Genomic DNA, 9,800 nt, shown 5'->3' with positions numbered 1-9,800 from the left:
AAGGGTAAAGTGGCTAGATTTTTATTTGTAAAAAGAAAAAAACTTTTCGTCAGTGAAAGTGAATATAGTCTACCATATGTTTCATAAGAATTATGTTTAAGGTCATTATTAATATTTTAAAATCTGATTTATACATCAGTTGTGGTGTCTTTGAGCTACAACAGAAACCTAGCATGAAAGGACTTTAGCAAATAAAGTCAAAATGTTAGATTTGGGATGAGATGAGCCTTTTGACAGGAGAGTGTTAAGTCATGACAACTTTTTTGGACATGCTGTATTATTAAAATAGTTATATTTACACTTGTTCTGTTTGATTGAAGGAATGCACAATATCCTGAAATATATGCAGAAATTCAAGTTAGTAACCAAAGTTGGTTTGATGCAACTGTCCCCTCTAATCCCAGTCACATCTCAACATTCCCCTCAAACTCTGATAGATCCATTGCATTGGATCTATCAGATTGTGGAGTCTTCTTTTGTCCACTGCAGAGATTTTCAGGCAGATTTAGTTCTCAACTTTTGCTTGGACTTCACAAAACATAACATTTAGTGATGCTTGGACTAACTGTGATGCTGAAAAATAAAATTTCGCTTCATCTTTCTTGTAGGAAACTGGACGTTTTGGGTGAAATCAGGTTGTTGGAAGAACAACAAAAAAATCATCCACCTTCTATTTAAGGAAAAGGATTCCCAAGTCATAATTTTGCAACTATCAATTCTAATTTTTTTAAACATACAATAAGTCCTACAGTTCAGCTATCAGTCAGTTCCCCTGACTTGGACTTTCATACAATTAGATAATTTTAATAATTTGCAGACTCTCCAAACTATGACTTCAGTGATAGGATAACAATGAGTACATGTCAAGAAACTCCAACAATCAACTTTTATTTCAGATTGATCTACCCTCAAAATGACTTAATATTCAAGGTGAACTCAAAAGCTCCTCCAACACGAGTACTGCTTAAGGGTTGAAATCACTTTATTGTGCATTTTTATTTGTTATATCCGTCCTTCTATTTTGATAATTGAATTTAGCAAAATAGCTGTCGCATCATATCTGAAAAAGGCTTTAGAATAATTTATCACAGTCTTATATTCTTCCAGGCACAACAATCAAACATTTCTGCAGGCTGTGTAAACTTTTCTATTTCCACGGTACATGCAGTGGTTCTGATTCTCCAGTCAAAATGTCCACAAAAAAAAAAAATAGAGATTTGGCTCAAAACAGATTAGTCATTTTCAGGAAAATGTCAAACTTGGTGAAAGTTTTTGCTGCCTGGATTGAAAAGCATATTTTCATATTTTTCAAGCTGCATGTAGAGAGGAACTAGATCCTTGGTTTTGCATGGAGTTACAAAGCCGACCATCAGTGTGGACACACAGAGCTAAATGTAACAACACTATCAGGGTAAGGAGAGCCACACACACATAACACAGAAATGCAAAAAGGAGCAGCTGAACAATAGACACACTAAGCTGACTTTCAAAGCTGATGGATTATTTTAGGATTTGATTTGACTACCAATTAAATAACACAGCTAATAATGCGTTGCGTCAGAAAAAAGTAAATCGGCGTACATCGCTCGTAGTTTCCAGCTTTGAAAGTTCCCTCTTCCTTGAAAGCCAAAACACTATTTGAATACACAAGACAGACCAGCTCTGACGAGGTGTCGGCTGCTTATTTATCTGATTTTGAAGCACATAAATCACCGTGTCGACAAGACTGAAAAAGATTTTTCTGGTGGGATGTTGTGTTTGGAAATTAAACGGTAAGGTTGCAGATATATTGGGTATGAAGAAGGAATAATAAATGGCCCATGAAGCCGCTTCTTTCCTGCCCATTTGATCCGCATGCAGACCGGAGTAAAGATTTAGTAGCTTTTCAAATTGAAGAAGGGAGCAGAGATTTCTGGTTCATTAGATGCCCTCTGCTCCGTTCGGTTCCTGTCTGGGGAAACATATTACTGGTGGCTTGGTGCGACTCCAGCTGGATAACGTCTGCAGCCAGCAGAGAAGACTTTTAGCTTCATGTCTCTGTCTGCTTGCAGTGTTGCAGAGCAGACAGACCACCCACCCTCTGAGCCCCCGTTTGCGCTCACACAGTCACACATGCACATTGATGTCATTTACGTTTCTGGAGAGTAACACTGATTCATTAACCCTCAACATAATCTGCTCCCTTTAACCTCTCTTCTTCCTGGCTCATCCTGAGACTTGATGAATAACAGTCTGAACACGCAGGAAAAATGAGGCGTGATATAAACTGTTAGTTCAAATAATGATCCTCCATGGGAAAAAGGAGAACTAGACTTGCACACACATATATTCCTTGAATTTAATCCCTCCATCTTATCTGTTGCTACAGTTCTTAGGGGTTGCTTCTTTTCTAATCAGTGTATGCAAAAAGATGGCTGGGTAGATGGTGAAGATCAGTTTGATTTCTGCGGAGTAGAAATGACCTCTCTCTGCCTCTGCTGTTTTCCAAATGATGCTTTATGCTTTCCACTAAGTTCATGAACATGGATGTTAAAATAAAGAAATCTAAATTGGGAGTAAGGGGTGTGTACGGATGTGAGTAATGAACTTACAGGCTGTAGGGGGGTAGCGCAGAAGCAAAAAGGACAGATGTAGACATTCACATGTGTGAGAGATAATCATTTTTTTAGAGAAATTAGAGTATATTAGAGAGATTTATTTCAGCTTGTGTCATGCACTGTTGGATCAATCTGAAGTCAGGAGTTCAGGATTAACATAGAAATCTGGATGAAAACAATAAACTCACAGAAAGAGCATGAGGAAGACAGGAAATGAATCAAAGGAATCATAGTGGAAGAATCAGCAATAAAAATAAAAAACCCAGAGAGTTTATACCAACACAAGGGTGTTGAATGATATTAGTTCCCTCCAGGTGAGATTAATCAGGGGGATTTGGAACAGCTTTGAGAAAAAAGACAGAGTCAACCAGGGGAACTGATTACCACAGTGAACACAGAGGGAGGTGAACTAAAACACAAAGCAATCTGCAAAGCAAGAAGGAAGAAAAACAGAAAACACAAAATGTCACTTATTGTTCCTACATTTAGCTAAAATAAACAACTATAAAAAGAAGGAGTGTATAATCTGATTATAGATTTATATATTGTATGTAAATAGAGATTGTTTTGAAAGCTAGCAAAACAGAACCAATGGTATAAAATGAAAACAAATGCAAAGGATGCTAAGATGTTGTTTTTCTGAAGTATCTTCTAAACTCTACAGAGCTAAAAAATGGTAACCTTTCACAATGGCCCTTAATATGAGACATGGAGTCAGTGAAGCGTCCAGTCTGCCCTCAGTCCTACTTGAGAGGCAAAAAAAAATAAAAAACCCAGATCCAAGATGGTTTTTGCCTTTTGTACAGTTAATGGTTCCATCTTGTTGTGGATTGCGCTGAAGGACACGCGGTCAACAAATGAAGCCATGAAAGCAACAAAATCAGAAGCCCTTGGCCAAATGGCTTGTTTTCTGTTCTAGAGCAGAACAGCTTTTTTTTTGCAGCACTTACAGTTCCTCTCAGACACCACTTAGCACTTTTTCTGGCCAAGGCCACAGGTCCCCTGTCTGCAGCAAGCTGAGGTCCTGCAGATTAGATTCCTGCAGATTAGCACGCTGGTCAGTTGTGTGTTTTCCTCTACTTGGTGGGGTCATCTAGACCAGGGCTCTGCGACTGCAGCTCTTAGATGTGTCCCTGGTTCATCACACCTGAACCAAACACTACGGAGATCTATTCCTGAATGCATATTTACTTACTGTATTTTCCAATACAATAAGGGATTTTACAGCACAATCACATAACTATCTTACCTTCAGTTGTTATAAAAATACTGTACATCAAATATGACTTAAAAGAAATGTTGCTTCCTAAATTAATACTTTGAATTTGGCCTTTGTCTCTTTAAAAACTCCTGTTAGTTTTGAAACTCCACCTTCAGGAAGTCATCACAACATTGCTCCTCTCTTAACCCTTTAACAACGTGTTAACCAGGGTTTCGCTTAGAAGTAACTCCTATAATGAACTCAGCAAACATGCAGTGCCACCAGAGGTTTGCTAATTGATGCAGGCTAGCCTGAAGGATCTGAGTAGGTAGGGCTGCTGTGTAAGGCAGAAGCTCAGCAGCTAGGAAACCGCAGCTCTAGGAGGAACTGCACCTAAAAAAGATTAGGAGAGGCGCCTTCAGTCCATCCAAACGTTTTGCACCGCTGAATGGTTGCCACAGGAGATTAAAAGATTTCTCAAACATGCATGTGAAAATTAAAGCAACACTCCAGGTTTGTTTTTGATGAAGGAATAACAAAGTGATGTAAAGCTCAAAAAAGTCAAAGGCATCATTGGGTGATTGCCACAAAAGATTCAAGGACTTCTCAAATATGTATGAAAGAATGAAAGCTACATTCCAAGTATTTTTTATCAGGGAATAACATGATGTAAAGCTCAAAAGGTCCATTTAATATCATACCCTCCCTTTAACTATCAAGACTGTTCTTGAGTGATTCTGCATGTGGATCAGATAATTGCCTACAGCACAAAAGATTCTTCTAAACAAAATAAGATTACTAACCATTTTCAATATTTTTCTTTACACACAATCCTTAAATGTTAATCTTTTGCTCTAGCTTTATGAATAAGTCCTAATAAGATTGTTTCCTAAACAAATAATGGTCAAAAGAGAAGCTCTCCATAGCTGTGACTTACGGCGCGTTGTTTTAAGATCAGGGATAAAACACAGGAAAGGTAGAGAAAGCAAACAAAAGGCATAACAAATGTACTTTCATAGCGCATTATCAAGTCCAGAAGACCCCAAAGCTCTTTACTAATCATTCACACACACATTAGCACTGATGGTGGCTAGCTACTACGCTGTAGCCACAGTCTGACAGAAGCGAGGCTGCCATGCACCAGCGCCACTGGGTCCTCTGACCACCAACAGCAGGCAAAGCGGGTGAAGCGTCTTGCCCAAGAACACAACAACTCAGACAGACGAACCAGCAGCCCACCAGTTACAGGACGAACTCCAACCACTGTCACCCCAAGCTGTAGAAACAGGGCGTCAAAGTAGAGTCTGACTAAGCACCCTATAAAAGAATTGGCATGAGGAAACAATTAGTGACGCACTAATCCAGCTTTTATTTTCCTGTATTTGACCTGCCAAGCATTAGTGTGTCGCTTAATTGGCAACAGCAAAGCAAATAAGAATGTAAGAGAACTGGAGACAATGACAAAGATCTGACAAGGAACCAGAGAAAACTCTCAATATGTTATAGCTAGCAAAGTTATGGCACACATGTGCTAAGTGGCTGAGAATAAAACAAAGCTTACCCTAAACCAACAGAGCAGTAGACCAGAACCATCAAAAACCAAACAAAACCTTAAACAAAGGGGAAAAAAACTTCACAAACCACCAAATTATGACAAACTCGTGCAATTTTTATGACAGCAGTTTAGAAAAGCAGCTTAAACAGGTAGTGTGAGCTGATAAATGAGATGTTGGGCTGTTGACAACGCCCCTAGGAGGTCATATGTGTGTCACTGCAGGACCTGTGACCTTTTAAATGTTCTGGAGGAACACAGGAATGCTGGCTCATTTACTGCAGCTGCCCACAGGTGGTGAAATGTTTAAATGGTAAACCCGAAAAAAGGTCATTATGAAGCTTAATTAGGCAGTGCGGTGTAATGCATGCCAAGTGGCATTTCACCCACAATTAAGCCTCATTAAGGAGCAGCCATTTACTTCTATGGCAGTGCGGAGGTCATGGACTAAGGGGGAAAGCATAGACCTCTACTGGTGAAGCTGCAATCCAGGATTAATACATGAAGCACTGCTCTCCACCCTGCAAATAAAGAGCCGACTGCTCCCTGATTTTTTGCTGTCACAGACTGCCTTTGATGTCCCATCAGCTTTCCCCTGAGACTGATAATAAGAGGAAATGTTTCTCTTGCCGTCTCAGTCCCAGGGGTTTCCCAGAGAAACCTCGTGCTTAAACGTTCCCAAAACCCGGGGTCAAAAAGGCATTTATAAAGAAACTGAATGGACAAACAAATACTGCCATTGGTGTGCCGCGTCACTCGTTTGCGTAAATAGAAGCTCAAGTTCACATGCCCAACAGAATCCCAGAGGATTCTCACACTTGTTAGCTTGTTCCTTCCTCATTTAAGGTCTTCTGGGAAGTAAATGAAAGGTACGACTCTTTTGGAAGGCATAAACTACACAAAGGAAATGCAGCTGCTGAACGCAACCTGAGACGACTACACTCCTCGAAGCTTATCAGCAGAGAGCGCCGACCAAGGCCAAAGACTGAAACCAGAAGTGGGGCCAAAATAAAATCCAAAAACGTTTTCCTGTTGCTATTTCTGCATTTAAAATCACTTCCTCTCCACTTTCAGAGAATATCACTGTATGTAGAATGCACACAGTACTTGTACACTCCCTCAATGACGTACACACACACATTTGTGCAGATGGTCATAAATCTACACCTGAATGAGCAGAAACCTTGCAAGTGCACGAGAAACCTAACAGGTGAAAAACATTTCACTAAGAGAAAGAAAAGAGGTTGGTTTTCTGATTCAGGGAGATCTGTTTAAATGGTTTGGACTGGGATTGAGTTGTTATTCTGCAGCTCTGCTATGACACCTAGTGGCTTCATGGGTTGCATCAAAAACCATCTGCAAAGCTATTCCCACTTTACTGTAAACTTGCCAGTGACACATTTATTTGTTCCTGCCATTTGTGCTGTAAACAAATAACATTTCTTCCAATAGATCTTACAAGGTTGGAGTCATACAGAGAGGTCCTTGACCGTTCCTCTTGTGCAATCTTTATCATCCAGAGACGCCGGTCCTCTCTTATGTTAGCTCTTTTAAAATTTAAGAGAAACTGCTGTGCTCTCCATGTTGCCTTTTTTGATCATGGTTCTATTTCTTACTGCTGGTTTTTCATCCTGCTGAAAGGTTCAACATCAATACACCTCCAAACTTACTTTTTTTATTTTGCTTTTTTAATATCCTTACCATAACTCTGAGTGGTGGCCTTATTTTTACTGTAGTTTTAAATATTTTAACCACTGCTGAAAATATAGTATAAATATGGACAAATAGCTGTTTTATATCAGGGTTGGTTTTTTTAACTATGCAGATGAGCAAACATCTGTCTTACAATATAGTTAGTGATTTCTTCTTATTTTTGTCAATTTGACAAGAGTAGGTAAAGGAAGAGGGTCTCCAGAAGCAGAAAATCTGGGTTTACCAAAGCTTTCAAGAAACACTTCAGCTGTATTTATCTTATAGATGTCAGCAGTGGTAATAATTATAGTCCCAGCTTTTTGTTAAATGTTTCTTAGAATGGGCTCCACTCCCAATAAATGTCACCCAAATCCCAGATGGACTTTTAAGTATTTAAGTGTGAAATTAGTCCACAATACAAGATGAAATTTATTTTACTTTTTTTTTTTTACACAATGAGTAGTAGAAAAATAATTTTACTTATAACTTTGTGTCCCAATAAACCTAACAGGATTCAACTTAAGGACAACCCCTTAAAGTTTATTCAGTTATAAAGTCACCATTTCATATCAGTCACTTATTCTCATCCATAGAAAATCCTGACGCTTTAGAGCCCAGGAAGCCGTGTTTTCTTGGCTGCACAGTTCCTAATATGCATCAATGTGAACAGCATTCACACAGAGCCTGCCTGGCTGGAGCAGAGACCAAAAAGAGACCATTTTTAAACTTTTTGCTCTAGAAGAAAAGTGCCATTATTGTTTGGTTGTTGGAAAATCCCTGGTTAATTTTATCATGGTGGTCGAATGTGTCAGCAAAGGTTACTGACTAGTTTTGATGAAAGCTACTTATCCGTTCAGCTGCAAGAACAAACATGACTGACTGATGCATTTTATTAGTGTTGTTGTTACTAACACAGTTGCTTATGCATACAACCATATTGAATAAATTTGAAATTTTCATTTATTTCTTGACTTTTTTTCCACTCAACTTATTAAATGAAACGTATACAGATGAAATACACACAGTGTAATGACTTGTTCTTAATCAAAGAAAACAAAACGAACCTAATCACTGACTGGCACTGGGTTGACGCGTCGTCCTCCTCCTGGATCCAATGAATGAACACTTCCGGTTATTTTGATTGTAAAACATTTATCGATGGTTCGCACTAAAACATCCAACAAGATGCGAGTTTTAATGTTGAACACTTATAATCAACTTAGTACAACCAAAAGGTTTCCAACCCAGTGATCAACAACAAACCACAACGATGACGACGGACAAAAAACTGCGTGTTTCCGCCGCAATCAGCACACCTGTTGAAAGGTCACCTGTGACTCCATTTAACCGTGTGATGCCCCCCGCTGTGACTTTTAGGTATTACACCAAAACAAAAAATAAACACATACTGTACACCCAAAAAATATGATTCTAATTACAGACTGATGGTTACAAGCAATTATCTAAGTTAATCATGATGATTTTACATTTACAGACAATAAAACATGATATTTAAGATTTTAATATTACATGAGACCAATAGAAAAACATTTTCAATACAGAAATGTATCCTTTAAAAGTATGCCTACATGCATACTTACCATCCCAGAATAGGATAATAATCTGGGTGTAATGTAAGACATTTTAAAGAGCAATATTGCATGTTTGGTTTATATACTTTATATATTATTGTGCAAGTCTTTTTTTAACTCCTCTAAGAGGCCGCAATTTTAGCCGCCAGGGGTCAGTGATGCACCACATATACTCTGAGACTGAACCAAGAAATGACAGGGAAATGGGAAGAAGATTAAAAATAAGTGGTAAATATATTTGAACAGGAGTTTTAAAAAAAGCAAACCCCCCTCGGATTATGAACATTCCCGCATCTAACATTGTTTTTGGATGATTGCTAGATATTTTTAGTGTCCATTAGGGATCCAGTAGACTGAGCATTTGCTGCTGCACTTTAATCTCAGGAAAAGCTCCGTGATTTCTGGTTTTGGCAGGACTTGTGTTTTTCAAGGCCGCTGAGGTAAGCAGAAAGCAGGAAGCACAGTCACCGAACAGAACCAGGCCAACATCCCATCATGCACCGCTCAGAGACAGATCAGCATCGCGATCTGCAAAACGATCAGTAATGTCAGATAACTCTGACTAGGTGCAAAATGACTAATATTTTCACAGGAAACAGAGAAAACTGAATTATATATTTATACTTGTTAAAATGCGTCTCTGTGTATTGAGATGAATTATCATCACAAGTTCTGTTGGACAAACTTGTGGCCATAATTGATGTGATGTAAAAGGCAAACACGGAGACCCGACCATGAATGTGCGCAGGTCTTTAAGTAGGGCAGCAGCTAAATCTGTTTCCTCCTAAAGCCTGAGCCTGAGAAGCAGATTGGCTGCATGAAAACTCTGCACCCAAAGGGAGTGAAGCGACGGGATGCACTTTAATCTCACATAAAGCTCTCATAAATCAAAGGGATATTAATGGTGGACCACATCATCCAAATCACATGCCTTAATTCTGCAGATAATAATTGAATCAAAACAAAAGGATTACACAACATGCTCCCTCTGCTCCTCACACTCAAACCTCCACACACCCAGAACATGAAAAAGGCACAACGAATAAAAGGTGTTATTTATTTATTTATATTCTTATTGAAACTAGCATTTACTTGGTGCTGTCTATTTTCACACACAGTATCCTTGAAATTTGACTTTGACTCCAACTACCATCCATCTATCCTTT

This window comes from Xiphophorus maculatus, chromosome 4, assembly GCF_002775205.1.
Source record: "Xiphophorus maculatus strain JP 163 A chromosome 4, X_maculatus-5.0-male, whole genome shotgun sequence".
Classification (NCBI taxonomy): Eukaryota; Metazoa; Chordata; class Actinopteri; order Cyprinodontiformes; family Poeciliidae; genus Xiphophorus; species Xiphophorus maculatus.
The sequence above is the reverse complement of the archived record's forward strand: the minus strand, read 5'-3'. Positions refer to the sequence as shown.